This window comes from Lepidochelys kempii, chromosome 7 (assembly GCF_965140265.1).
Source record: "Lepidochelys kempii isolate rLepKem1 chromosome 7, rLepKem1.hap2, whole genome shotgun sequence".
Taxonomy (NCBI): Eukaryota; Metazoa; Chordata; order Testudines; family Cheloniidae; genus Lepidochelys; species Lepidochelys kempii.
Window position 1 is genome coordinate 37448974 of NC_133262.1, and position 13873 is coordinate 37462846.

The 13873-nt window shown below is 46.9% G+C and overlaps 1 long non-coding RNA gene across 1 annotated transcript; it reads right to left on the reverse strand.

Moving 5' to 3' along the window:
• Positions 1-590: 590 nt before the first annotated feature.
• LOC140914445 (uncharacterized) lies at positions 591-12046 on the reverse strand. Its single transcript, XR_012159866.1, has 3 exons — positions 6537-12046; positions 2435-2999; positions 591-1471 (listed from the first exon to the last, which is right to left on the reverse strand). It is a non-coding gene; the product is annotated as an uncharacterized lncRNA (long non-coding RNA).
• Between the last annotated feature and the right edge of the window lie 1827 nt (positions 12047-13873).

Here is a 13873-nt window from a genome sequence, read left to right on the forward strand (position 1 = left end):
ACGATCACTGACCTGCTGCTATCAAGGGTAGTGACTGGGAAATGTGCAGATCATAGTGGATAGCTTTGCTGCAATGGAATTCCCTAACAGTGGTGGGGCGATAGACGGAACGCATATCCCTATCTTGGGACCGGACCACCAAGGCAGCCAGTACATAAACTGAAAGGGGTACTTTTCAATGGTGCTGCAAGCACTGGTGGATCACAAGGGACATTTCACCAACATCAACGTGGGATGGCTGGGAAAGGTACATGACGCTCGCATCTTTAGGAACTCTGGTCTGTGGGAATGGCTGCAGCAAGGGACTTACTTTCCAGACCAGAAAATAATCGTTGGGGATGTTGAAATGCCTATAGTTATCCTTGAGGACCCAGCCTACCCCTTAATGCCATGGCTCATGAAGCCATACATAGGCACCCTGGACAGTAGTCAGGAGCTGTTCAACTATAGGCTGAGCAAGTGCAGAATGGTGGTAGAATGTGCATTTGGACGTTTAAAAGCACGCTGGCGCAGTTTACTGACTCAGATCTCAGCAAAACCAATATTCTCATCGTTATTACTACTTGCTGTGTGCTCCACAATATCTGTGAGAGTAAGGGGGAGATGTTTATAGTGGGGTGGGATGTGAGGCAAATCGCCTGACTGCTGATTACATGCTGCCAGACACCAGGGTGGTTAGAAGAGCACAGCAGGGCACGCTGCACATCAGAGAAGCTTTGAAAAACAGTTTCATGACTGACCAGGCTACAGTGTGAAAGTTCTGTTTGTTTCTCCTTGATGAAAATCCGCCTCCTTGGTTCACTGTACTTCCCTGTAAGCCAACCACCCTCCCCTCCCACCTTTGATCACCACTTGCAGAGGCAATAAAGTCATTGTTGTTTCAAATTCATGCATTCTTTATTAATTCATCACACAAATTGGGGGATAACTGCCAAGGTAACCCGGGAGGGGTGGGAGGAGGAGGGAAGCACCGGGTGGGGTGGTGGAGGAGGGAAGGATGGAAGGACAAGGCCACACTGCACTTCAAAACTTATTGAATGCCAGCTTTCTGTTGCTTGGGCAGTCCTCTGGCGTGGAGTAGTCGGGTGCCCAGAGGGCCCCCCCCACTGCATTCTTGGGCATCTGGGTAAGGAGGCTATGGAACTTGGGGAGGAGGGCGGTTGGTTACACAGGGGCTGCAGCGGCCATCTGTGCTCCTGCTGCCTTTCCGGCACCTCAACCATATGCTGGAGCATATCAGTTTGATCCTCCAGTAGCCCCAGCATTGCATCCTGCCTCCTCTCCTCGTGCTTATTTTATGCTTTCCTGGACTCTGACATGGTCTCCCTCCACACATTGTGCTGGGCTCTTTCAGTGTGGGAGGACTGCATGAGCTCAGAGAACATTTCATCATGAGTGCGTTTTTTTCGGCTTCTAATCTTTGATAGCCTCTGGGATGGAGATGATACATGGAGAGATGAAACATTTGCAGCTGTAGGAGGGGAAAAAAGGGAGATTAGTCTTTAAAAGGAGACATTTTCGAGAACAATGGGTAGACTCTTTCATGGTGAACCAAGCTGTTAACATTACATAGCATGTGTGCTTTCTTTACAAGGTCGCATTTTGCCTCTTATATCGAGGGCCTGCCAGTATGGTGTGAGAGATCACACACGCAGGGCCGGCAGGCAACAGAATTTGGCTTGCAGGTGGACATGGTAAGCTATAGTCTTTTGGTTTCTTTAACCTTCCTAACATGTGGGAATGGTTTCAAACAGCAGTGCCCTCATTTCACATACCAAGCACCCGTTGGGTTGGCCTTTTAAAATGGGTTGGCCATTTAAAAGGAGGGGCTGCGGTTTTCGGGTTAACGTGCAGCACAAACCCAACTAACCATCACCCTCTCCCCCCCCACACACCAAATTCTCTGGGATGATCGCTTCCCCCTTCCCCCCACCGCATGGCTAACAGCGGGGATGATTTCTGTTCAGCCTCAGACAAACAGCACAGCAGGAACAGACACCTCTGAATGTCCCCTTAATAAAATTCCCCTATTTCAACCAGGTGACCATAAATGATATCACTCTTCTGAGGATAACACAAAGAGATAAAGAACGGATGTTGCTTGAATGCCAGCAAACACTGGGACCATATGTTGCCATGCTTTGTTATGCAATGACTCCAGACTATGTGCTGCTGGCTTGCCATGGTAAAGTGTCCTAACATGGAGGACAGAATAAGGCTGCCCTCCTCAGAAACCTTTTGCAAAGGCTTTGGGAGTACATCCAGGAGAGCTTCACTGATGTCCCTGGAGGATTTCCGCTCCATCCCCATACACATTAACAGACTTTTCCAGTAACTGTACTGGCCGCGAATGCATCCCAAGTCTTCAGGGCAAATTAATCTTTAAACATGCTTGCTTTTAAACCGTGTAATACATTTACAAAGGTACACTCACCGGAGGTCCCTTCTCTACCTTCTAGGTCCAGGAGCCTGCCTTCCGTGGGTTGGGAGGGTACTAGATCCAGGGTGAAAAACAGTTCCTGGCTGTCGGGGAAAACAATTTCTCCGCTTGCTTGCTGTGCTTCAACCTCCTCCTCGTCCCCAAAATCCGCATCCCTGTTGCATGAGAGTCCATTGACGGAGTCCACGCACAGGACTTGGGTAGTTGTAGGGGCACCCCCTAGAATGGCATGCAGCTCATCATAGAAGCAGCATGTCTGGGGCTCTGACCCGGAGCAGCCATTTGCCTCTCTGGTAGGCTTGCCTGAGCTCCTTAAGTTTCACACGGCACTGCTGCGGGTCCCTGTTATAGCCTCTGTCCTTCATGCCCTTGGAGATTTTTTCAAATATTTTGGCATTTCGTCTTTTCGAACAGAGTTCTGATAGCATGGATTCGTCTTCCCATACAGCGACCAGATCCAGTACCTCCTGTTCGGTCCATGCTGGAGCTCTTTTGCAATTCTGAGACTCCATGTGCTGAAGAACTCTGCATGGTCACCTGTGCTGATCAGCTCGTCATGCTGGCCAAACAGGAAATGAAATTCAAAAGTTCGCGGGGCTTTTACTGTCTACCTGGCCAGTGCATCTGAGTTGAGAGTGCTGTCCAGAGCGGTCACAATGGAGCACTCTGGGATAGCTCCTGGAGGCCAATACTGTCTAATTGCATCCACAATACCCCAAATTGGGCTCAGCAAGGTCAATTTCAGTGCTAATCCACTCGTCGGGGCGGAGTACAGAAACTGGTTTTAAGAGCCCTTAAAGTCGGGAAAAATGGCTTCGTGTGTGGATGGGTGCAGGGTAAACCGAACTAACGCTGCTAAATCCAACCTAAACTCGTAGTGTAAACCAAGGCTCAGTCTACAAAGCCAGATGCTTAAAGGAACAAGTCCTATTAACAAATATGAATAATAAAAATGTAACAGTAAAACAAATTCTAGTTATGCAGGCTCCAAATTGATAAATAAAATGTTTTGCAATACAAAATAATTCTAACAATTACTCCAGGGTCCTTTCACTAGAATGCATGCACACACACACACAACTGTATATTTCCCAATCCTATATGGGTCATCAGCAAGTTTAAACTCACAGCCTTTACATCCACAACACAGACCTCTTCCATTTCAGCTATAGAAGTCAATGAGAGGGGTACAGGATGTGTTGGGAGAGAAAAATGCTGTTATTCTCAGTGTACCAGCCCACACATGAAGACAACACACATTGCCAGTGGCTCATGCAAATATTTGCAAGACATCAGTAAAACACTGGGTATCAAAATATTTGGTTTCTATTCTTGGCTCTAGGATAGGACTGTGGTCTACTACTACTAACAGCAGAGGGAAATGGTACGTTTGGGTCACCCGCAGGGACTGGACCAGAGCTTATAGATGGTTGTGAAGGGCACAGAAATATTAAAACAGCACTCTGCAGAAGATTTGAGGCTAGAACAAGTGACTTTGGATTGCACTTTTGTGCCCCTGCCTCCAGGAGCATTGTGTGTGGGAGTCTCTTCCTTTGCTTCCCAAAAATCATGCAACAGCAGGAGTTTCTGTTTTTTGTTTTTTTTTAAAAACACAATTATGAGACTGCCAAGAGGGGCCAACATCACATTCACTGCAATAAATTCATGAGTGCCAGCAACACTGCAATCAGGACTGAGATCCCCTCAGGCTGGGCACTGTACCAACTACGGTTGCCAGGTGTCCGGTTTTCGAACGGACTGGCCGGTCGAAAAGGGACCCTGGCAGCTCCGGTCAGCACTGCCAACCGGGCTGTTAAAAATCCAGTCAGCGGTGCTGCGGATCTAAGGCAGGCTAGTCCCTACCTGTCCTGGCAGTATGCTGCGCCCCAGAAGCAGCCAGCAGGTCTGACTCCTAGGCGGGGAGGCCATGGGGCTCTGTGTGCTGCCCCCTCCCTGAGCACTCCCATTGGCCAGGAACAAGTAGCACATGGAGCCTCCTGGCCCTCCTGCCTAAGAGTCGGACATGCTGGCCACTTCCAGGGTGCAGCACGGTGTGAGGACAGGTAGGGAGCCTGCCTTAGCCCCTCTGTGCTGCTGACCAGGAGCCACCCGAGGTAAGTCCATGCCCCAACCCCGCGCCCCAACCCCCTGCTCCAGCCCTGAGCCCTGCAAACCTGGAGCCCTGTTCTGCACCCTAAACTCCTCATCCCTGTCTCTAGCCCAGAGCCTGCACCTCCAGCAGGATCGCTCACCCCCCCACACACAAACCCCAAGCCCCTGTCCCAGTCTAGAACCCCCTCCAATACCCTGAACCCCTCATCCCTGGCCCCACCCCAGAGCCCACACCCCCTCTTGCACCTAACCCCCCCGCCTCAACCCACAGCCCCCTCCCACACTATGAATCCCTCAGTCCCACCCCCCAGCCTGGAGCCCCCTCCTGTACCCCAACCCCTCATCCCCAGCCCCACCCCAGAGCCTACAGCCCCAGCCAGAGCCCTCTCCCGTATTTCAGGCCCCACCGCATTTCTGGCCCCACCCCAGAGCCTGCACCCCCAGTTAGAGCCCTCAACCCCAGGCCCCAGCCCAGTGAAAGTGAGTGAGAGTGGGGGATAGTGAGCCACTGAGGGAGGGGAATGTAGCGAGCGAAGGGTGGGGCCTCAGGGAAGGGACGGAGCTAGGGTGTTCAGTTGTGTGCGATTAAAAAGTTGGCAACCCTAGTACAAACACACAGCACAGCATGGTCCCTGCTCCAGAAGAGTTTCTCTTCCTCCCTGCCATGGAGGAGGATGGGCGATTCCCACCACAGGAGATGTGGGGGGGCTCTGAATTCCTTCGTCTTATAGATTCAGTGCTCCCTGTGAGGCCGGATATGTATTCTGCCCCATCACCAACTCCCATCCTCTGCAGAGCAGAAGCATAATGTACTGGCCCAGTGTACAGGACTATGGTGCCCCCTAGTGATAAAACCACATAAAAAGAAAAGGAGTACTTGTGGCACCTTAGAGACTAACCAATTTATTTGAGCATAAGCTTTCGTGAGCATGCGATGAAGTGAGCTGTAGCTCACAAAAGCTTATGCTCTAATAAATTGGTTAGTCTCTAAGGTGCCACAAGTACTCCTTTTCTTTTTGCGAATACAGACTAACACGTCTGCTACTCTAAAACCACATAAGATAAGAACAGTGGTACTCGGGCATGCCATGGAACTACATACAGCCAGGACACGGAACCCTGCTCGGCACCTGCCTAAATTACTGGCTTTTGGCCAACAACAAGGGTGAAGAAGTGGCCAGTAAATGAGAATCCCTCCCACCCTCCCCTGCTTCTGCCAGCCAAATCAGTGACCTCCCTCCCTGTAACTCCCTCTTTCAGTGGGAGACACAGAGGGAGCTGCAGAAAGGAGGCCAGGGCAGGGAGTGGTGAATTGCTGGCAGGGGGAAGCAGCTGCACCACCCCAGGAGAACAGTCTGACTGCCATAAAAGGTACTGACTGGACAGGTACAGAGAGGCTGAGAAAGGAGTCATATGTGGAAGGAGAACTGAAGACGTGGGATGAAATGGGGACTCAAAGGACTGGAAGGAGGCAGTGGACTAAGATTGGTGTAGGATGTGAAAATGGGGGTGGTTGGGTTCCAGTGTATCTAAAGTGTACAATTTATGCATAGTTCATTGATAATTTCCATAGAGTTCTACATAAATTGAGTGTATTTTCCTTAAGCTTTTTGCTGCACCAGTATGGGCAGGCCTACTGATGACTGGAGTGTAAGGGTAGGTTTAGTGCCCTTGAATTTCTCCCACCTTAGTATTGGGCCAGGAATGTCAAGATACATCCCTGCTTCCAATAAAAAAACCCAAAGAACATGCATAAGTGCTAATGTCCTCTCCCCCACTAGACCCTGAATATTCACATTTTACCATACATGATTCGTAAGAAAACTCCAGGAAATCCAGAGTCAAAAGAAAGCAGAATACAGGCTAAAAAAAGTCAGAAATAATGGTTGTCTACATTTACATGGAACACAGAATCCACCAGTTAACTCATCCAATAAACAAGCCCCCATAAGTCCAAATCACACAATATTCTGAAAAGTATTACCCAATATTCAGACATGCTGAGCACCAGTGGCTCCCACTGACTTCGCTGCATGAGCTATGGGTGCTCCGTACATCTGGAAATACCAGGCCAGAAAAGAGTTTTCAGTTATTTTGACATGTTTGCTGAGTTTTATATAAAACATTTGGCAACCCAGGAACCAACTCATGATAACCCAGAACTCTAACAGGGACTAGAGAACTTATTTTTGCTTCATATCTAAAATTAGAACTAACACATAATAGAATCAAAGAAGTGTATGGCTTGAGAGAGCCATAGAAGAAGTCATCAAGTCAACCCCTTACACTATGGCAGGACCAAGTAAACCTAGACCACCCTGACAGGTATTTGTCCACCTGTTTTTAAAAGCTTCCAGTGATGGAGATTCCACAACTACCCAATGGAGTCTATTCCAGACTTTAACTACCCTTATAGTCAGAAAGGTTTTCCTAATATTTAACCTAGATTTCCCTTGTTGCAGATTAAGCCCCTTACTTCTTGACCCACCTTCAGTGGTTATGGAGAACATTTGACCACCATCCTCTTTATAGCAGCCCTTAACATAGTTGACAATTGCTCCCCTCAGCCTTCTCTTCTCAAAACAAAACATGTCCACCACCTCCCCCCCTTTTTTTTAAAAAAAAATCTTTCCTCAGGGGTCAGATTTTTCTAAATATTTTTTTCCAACCCCCTCTCCTTTGGACAGTCTCCAATTTGTCCACATCTTTCCTAAACTGCGATGCCCACAACTGGACACAGTAACTCCATCTGAGGCCTTACCAGTGATGAGTAGAACAGGATAATTTCCTCCTGCATCTTATAAAGGACACTCCTGTTAATGCACTCCAAAATGGTATTAGCCTTTTTTTGCAGCTGCATATTGTTGACTCATTCAATTTGTGATTCACTGTAACTCCCAGATCCTTTTCAGAAGTAATACCACCTAGCCAGCTATTCCCCATTTTGTAGTTAATGCATTTGATTTTTCCTTCCTAAGTGAAGTACCTGGAACTTGTCTTTATTCAGTTTCATCTTGGGGAATTCAGACCAATTCTCCAATTTATCAAAGTCGTTTTGAATTCTAATCCTGTCCTCCAAAATGCTTGCAACCCATTCCAGCTGGGTATCACCTGCAAATTTTATAAGCATACTCTCCACTCCAAGTCATTAATTAAAATATTGACTAGTAGCAGGACTGACCCATGTGGGACCCGAATAGATATGTCCTCTCTGTTTGACAGCAAACCACTGGTAACTACTTTTTTAGTACAGTCTTTCAGCCAGTTGTGCACCCACCTTATAGCAATTTCATCTAGACCACACTTCCCTAGTTTGCTTATGCAAATATCACGTGGGTCTATGTCAAAATCCTTACTAAAATCAAGATGTAATACCATACACCTGCCCCAAGCAGAAAATTACCCAGCAAGAAACAAACATGATGCCCTGACCACAGTATAGCTATTGCCCATCATCATCATTGTCCCTCAAATGAAGACACTCTCTCTCCCCCCATCATCAATATCCTTTTTTGGGGGGGAAGGCAGGTGGGGGATGCTCTCGGGCATGCTAGAACTATAATATTCTCTTTCTATGATGCTAGAAAGTGAGCCTCTCCCACTGTAATAGGGCAATGGTTCTCAACATTTTCCAGGACTCCCTTCCCATTTCACAATACAAAAAAGGCAGGCTAGTTATGATCCCCATGTTAAAGGTGTTGTATGGCTTGCCTACAGCATTTTGAAAACATATAGGAGTTATGTAAGAAAGAAGAATAGTTATAGCACTTCTAAGAACTGGAGAGAGCCTTTTCTGGGGAAAGGAGAATGGTGCATTTACAGGCATTCTGAACAAAACATATGGAGAAGGAAACAGTTGCAAGGGAGGATTCCTCTACAAACAAATTTGGAAAGAAAATGGTGACTTTGGAGAATGCATGTCTGGGTGGTGATGGAATTTTTCATTCTGCATTATTTCTAATGTAGGAGCCAGCCAAAGCAGAACTCATTACTCATTACCAAACAGAACTGCACAAAAATGGAGCAATCCATGTGAAAGTGATCCATGAAAAGTCAACTCTCCAGGCTCCTTTACCTGGATGTCCTTGTGCCACCTGGTAAGAGTTTGGCAGTTCCTCAAAACTGGCTGATGTCACAGTTTAACAAACAGTCATCTAGGTAAAATCCCAGCAGAGAGACAGGGCTTCCAAATGTACTACCCTTCCTTTAATTTAGGTAAATAGTAAAAAGTAAGTAATGTGGTCCACTGGATAAGCCACTTGTCTGAGAATTGGGAAACATACGTTCTATTCCCAACTCAGCTATTCATTTGTTGTATCACTTTGGGCATGCCTCGTTTCCCCATCAGTAAAATGAGGAACCATCACATTGTGCCACAGTTAATCCATGGAATCACTATCTTCTCTGTTACTTTTGTCATTCTTCCTCCTGTTTGTCATACTAACTTGTTGCATCTTGATTTAAATTAGACTGTAAGCTCTTAGGAATGGGGACCATATCTACCAGTGTGTTTGCACAATGACCTCCAGCCTTTAGTTACACAGCAGGGGTACGTGCACCTTTATCATTGTAACCTACATTCATTAACCCACAAAAGAGGCTAAGGGCTAAACACAGAATCTAGACAGAATTTTATATTCGGTCACAGGAGATTAAGCATTAACCAAGTCATTTATAAATTAACCAATTAAGACTCTTACTTTTCAACAATTCAATTTGTGCAGTTTCATGCATTAGACTCAAGAGCAAAGGGACAGGCGTTGCAGAGTTCTTCCAGCAATACGTTTGTAGCTACAAAATAGACACGGTCTCTCTACACCCTCATGAGTTCTCTCAACAGCTTCAGTAACATCTGGAGCAGTACTTACCCAGAATATCCCACAAACCGTTGGTACAGCTACAGGCATTGTGGGAGGATCAAACAACCGATGTTGTAGAACTCAGTCCCTTGCAGCTGGCCATAGCTGTCCTCTTCAACACTTCAATCTCTGCAACAGTCAAGTGTTTCCATAGAAAATGCATTCACTTCCCAATTAGCTTACTTACAAAAATCCATTTTAGAGTAAGCAATTCTTGGTCTCCTTTTGTAAATCACAATTCACTGTAAAACCCTTCTACCAGTTCTTCCTGACTCTCAGAAGATTTGCCATACCAGATCATAACAATGGTCCATTAAAACTGGGGTCCCTGCTCCAGTAGTGCCCTTTGCTGGATTCTCCAAAAATAGGCAAACCTCTTATAGTGCACAAAGATGTAGGAGAATCTCTTGATGCTTTACATATACTGTTTCATTACCCCATCTTAGCTTGGCATATCCACAAAATACTGGGCATAAAATTATAGTCTCATTTTTAGAATAATGTCCTCATCTTTGACTCTACAACCTGAATTCCATGAGTTGTCTACATGCTGTGCAAAGAATTTTTTCCTTTTTTAAATTTGCCCTTGAATTAGTGACCCATTCTCTTAATACAGAAAAGCATAAATAGGGACGGATTCATTTTCACCAAATCCTTCATACTCTTAAAAATACCTCTATCTTCTCTGTAAGAGTTTTCCTGAAAGGCTTGGACATTGAATTAAGCAGTCTTGACAAGTGGGGGATAGCAATTGGGAGGAGACTGTTCAAGCATGATGGAGATTAACAAAATGGTAAGCAGAGAAGGGGATAGTGAGATGAGAAAGAGGAGTGGTGGTTTGGAGTAGGGGAATCGAGGAAAGATGGCGAGGTTTGATAACAGAGTAATAGATGAGGGAATGATAAGGGATTGGGTAGAAACGTGAAGAGCAAAGGCAACAAGTGGTGATAGCAATAGTAAAGTTGACTGAGCAGCACAACTAGTCAGAATTTGAAGAGCCTGGAGACAGGAAAGAAAATTGACCATTTCAAGGAGGGCGTAGGAGGTAAGTGCGGATAGTTGGTCAGCGGTCAAGAACCAGTTAATAGCGAGTACTACTAAAGACTCTACACTATGGCCTGCAGCCATACTGCAAAGCACTCCACAGCATTCCCAGGCAGAGGTTATGGCAGAGCCAAAAGGAAAAAGCTGGAGTGACACTAAAAGGTTATTTGTGGGGTTTAGATTGAAAAATGTACAATAGCTCAGGTCATAAGCAGGGCCGGCTCCAGGCACCAGCTTTCTAAGTAGGTGCTTGGGGTGGCATTGAGCATGGGGCAGCAGTCTGTGTCCTGAAGCAGCAATTTGGCAGCAGCTCCTCCCACCGCGGTGGCTTTTGGGCGGTCTTCCGGGCACGGCGGCTATTCGGCAACGACTGCTTGGGGTGGCAAAACTGGTCATAAGACTAATGATATCAAACAGAAGTGGAGCAGTCAGGATAAGATTAATATGGTCATACTGCTAACGGATGGGAGGAAAGTGTTAATGCAGATGAAGGACGTCACACCAGTACCCAGCTGGCAAGCAGAACAGGAACAAACCAACCATGGTGCAGTAATCCTATTGTGGACTTCTAGCTCTCATCTTTTGATATAGTAATGAAGGTGAGAAAAGGTCAAAGATAAAGCTTCTTAGTGGAGACCCAGAAGTATGCTAAACAAATTTGTAAAGCAAAGTCTCTAGAAAGAGGGAAGCAAAAAATACGAGAACAATTTTAAGTTGTCATGGACTTTAAAGTCCAACTGAGTTAAGGAGGGATATAGAGTTTAAGGCATTCTACACACAGGAACAGGCAAAAGAATCTGAGCAGTGTAGGAGGACAAATAGTAAGTGTGCAAGATGGTAGGGTCTCTCAGAATGTCATTTGTCTCCTGAATCTGCATTTCAGAAAGGAAAATGTTACAGTAATTTTTTGTTCAACAAAAAATGGGACAGGCCTGACTTTTAATCTTATACTTTGTCATGTGAGATACAGCCACGAGGTAGAATGATTAGATAAAATTACATTAGTGTTGGTCAATTAAGAAGTCAGCAGATATCTTAATGAAAGTCATTCACCATGCATGCAGTACAATAACTATAGAACACAAGGCTAGGACCAGACTATTTGCAGGCTTTTGTGAGCCAAGACATAACCAGAAAGTGCCCTAGACCAGTGGTTTTCAAAATGCGGGTCGTGAGGCAGTACCGGGTCACAGAATGTAAGGCACTGGGTCGCAGCAGCTCTGGTCAGCACCCCCAGCCAGGCCGTTAAAAGTCCCAGCAGCAGTGCTACCCGGCTAAGGCAGGCCAATTTCTACCTGTTCTGACACCATGCTGTACCCCAGAAGTGGCCAGCAGCAGGTCTGGCTCCTAGGCAGGGGGAGCAGGGGGCACGCCACTGGACTCCATGTGCTGCCCCTGCACCAAGCACCAGCTCCACACTCCCATTGGCTGGAGGGGTGGGGGGAGCAGCGCATTCAGGAGAGAGCCGTGCAGAGCCAGGAACCAGACCTGCTGCTGCCGGCTTCCGGGGCGCAGCGTGGTCCACAGTGCCAGGACAGGCAGGAAGCATGCCTCTGAACCCCCGCTGCGCTGCTGATCAGGAGCCGCCCAAGGTAAGCCTGCGCCCCGACCCCACACCCCAATCCCCTGCCCCAGCCCTAAGCACCCCCCCAAACCCGGAGCCCCTTCCTGCACCCAAAACCCCTCATGACCGGCCCCAGCCCAGAACCTGCACCCCAGCCCAGAGCCCTGACCCCCTCCTGCAGCCCAGCCCTGAACTGCCACCAAACCCAGAGCCCCCTCCTCCACCCCAAACCCCTCATTCCCAGCCCCACCCCAGAGCCTGCATCCCCAGCCCAGACCCCCTCCTGCACCCCAACCCCCTGCCCCAGCCCAGAGCCCCTCCCACACCCTGAACCCCTCATTCCCAGCCCCACCCCACAGCCCTCACCCCCAAGCTCCTCATCCCCAGCTCCGTTGGGTAGCGGGCATCAACAATTTTCTTCAACTGGGTTGCCAGAAAAAAAGTTTGGAAACCACTGCCCTAGACCAGGGGAGAGCAATCAGAGCGCCCAGTTTTGGAACACTTTTGTCAACAGTTCCATTTGCTTCAGTGGAACTACTCACACGAATAAGGATTGTGGGATAGGCTCAGAACTACTGTGAATGATCAGAAATACACCTGGGGAGGTAGGTGAATTTGCTGAAGGTTTTGAATCCTAAGTGTAGGAGTATGAAGGCTACAGGATTGCAGGATCTTTCCAGATACAATCTGGAATAATTGTAACAGTAAAATTATTTTGGCAAATCCTTCTGGTCACTCTTCTCTCTTCCCAAGATACTAGGATTTGGAGACTGGGACTGACAAGGCTACAGTAAGCTGCCTGCTGATTTACTAAACTCCAAGCCCCATTAATGGCTTCTTACCACTGGGGAGAAGAAGCTGGCTCTTCTAGGACCCTTCTCATGTTTCCTTGGCTCGGGTTCAGGTACTTTAGTTGAGCCAATGTTGCTGGTTCATAAATATGGGTCCTACAGGACCTCTCTACTCAGCATGCCCTCTTAAAGGGCCTATTTCTAAGCAGTATCCCGAGACTGATTCTTGCTAGCTAAGGAGGCTCCAGGCCAGGAGCCCTGGGGAAACATTATTGGCATCTGTCTTGTGTAGGAAAGGAGACTTGCTCACAAAGCAGTCAGCAGCTCTTATCTGCAAACCTAAAGAAAAAGGTAAAGAGCAAAAGCTGACAGCATCATACCTTTCTTAGTTATCTGCTCAAGCATATTTAAACATTAATGTAGGCCAGAAAGTAACTGAATAGCAATTGACATTTTTATGACCCACTCCCCAGGAGTCAAACAGCTACTGGGGGAGGGTCACAACCACCCTGCCCTTCCCATATTGCTAAGTGGAAGATGGATCCCAGCATGGAAGGGGTTGATAACCACAGCTTAAGAGCTGCATGTAGCTATATCCTTCATATGGCATAAGGATCAAACAATGTGCAATGGTTGCACAAACCTACTTAGGAGGTTCATTCCTCCAGAAGGTCTGCAGCTTTTCAAAGACTCCTAAATTGTGTCTTAGCACACCATCTCATGGCTATCCTCAGTGGGATGTTAATACTAGATTTTTTGCATAAGCCTACTGAAATTGAACTCTTAAGAGAAAAAACTGGCAAAGGCCTGAAAGCACTGTGACTGTCTTTAAATGAAGTGAAAGGGCCATAGTATTATAACACAAGTACTTATGGTGCTCATGTCTCCCATTCATTAACCCTCTTCTACAAACAATTACCATGACTTTCCCATCAATGTTCTTTACAGAGAAAAGAGGGGGAATTAAATTAAATAAGCTTGCTAAACAAACTGGTTGAGTCAAATCTTGGTCATGAGCCTACAGTCAGTCAAATTAACCCAATTAGGCAAGACATTAATGCAA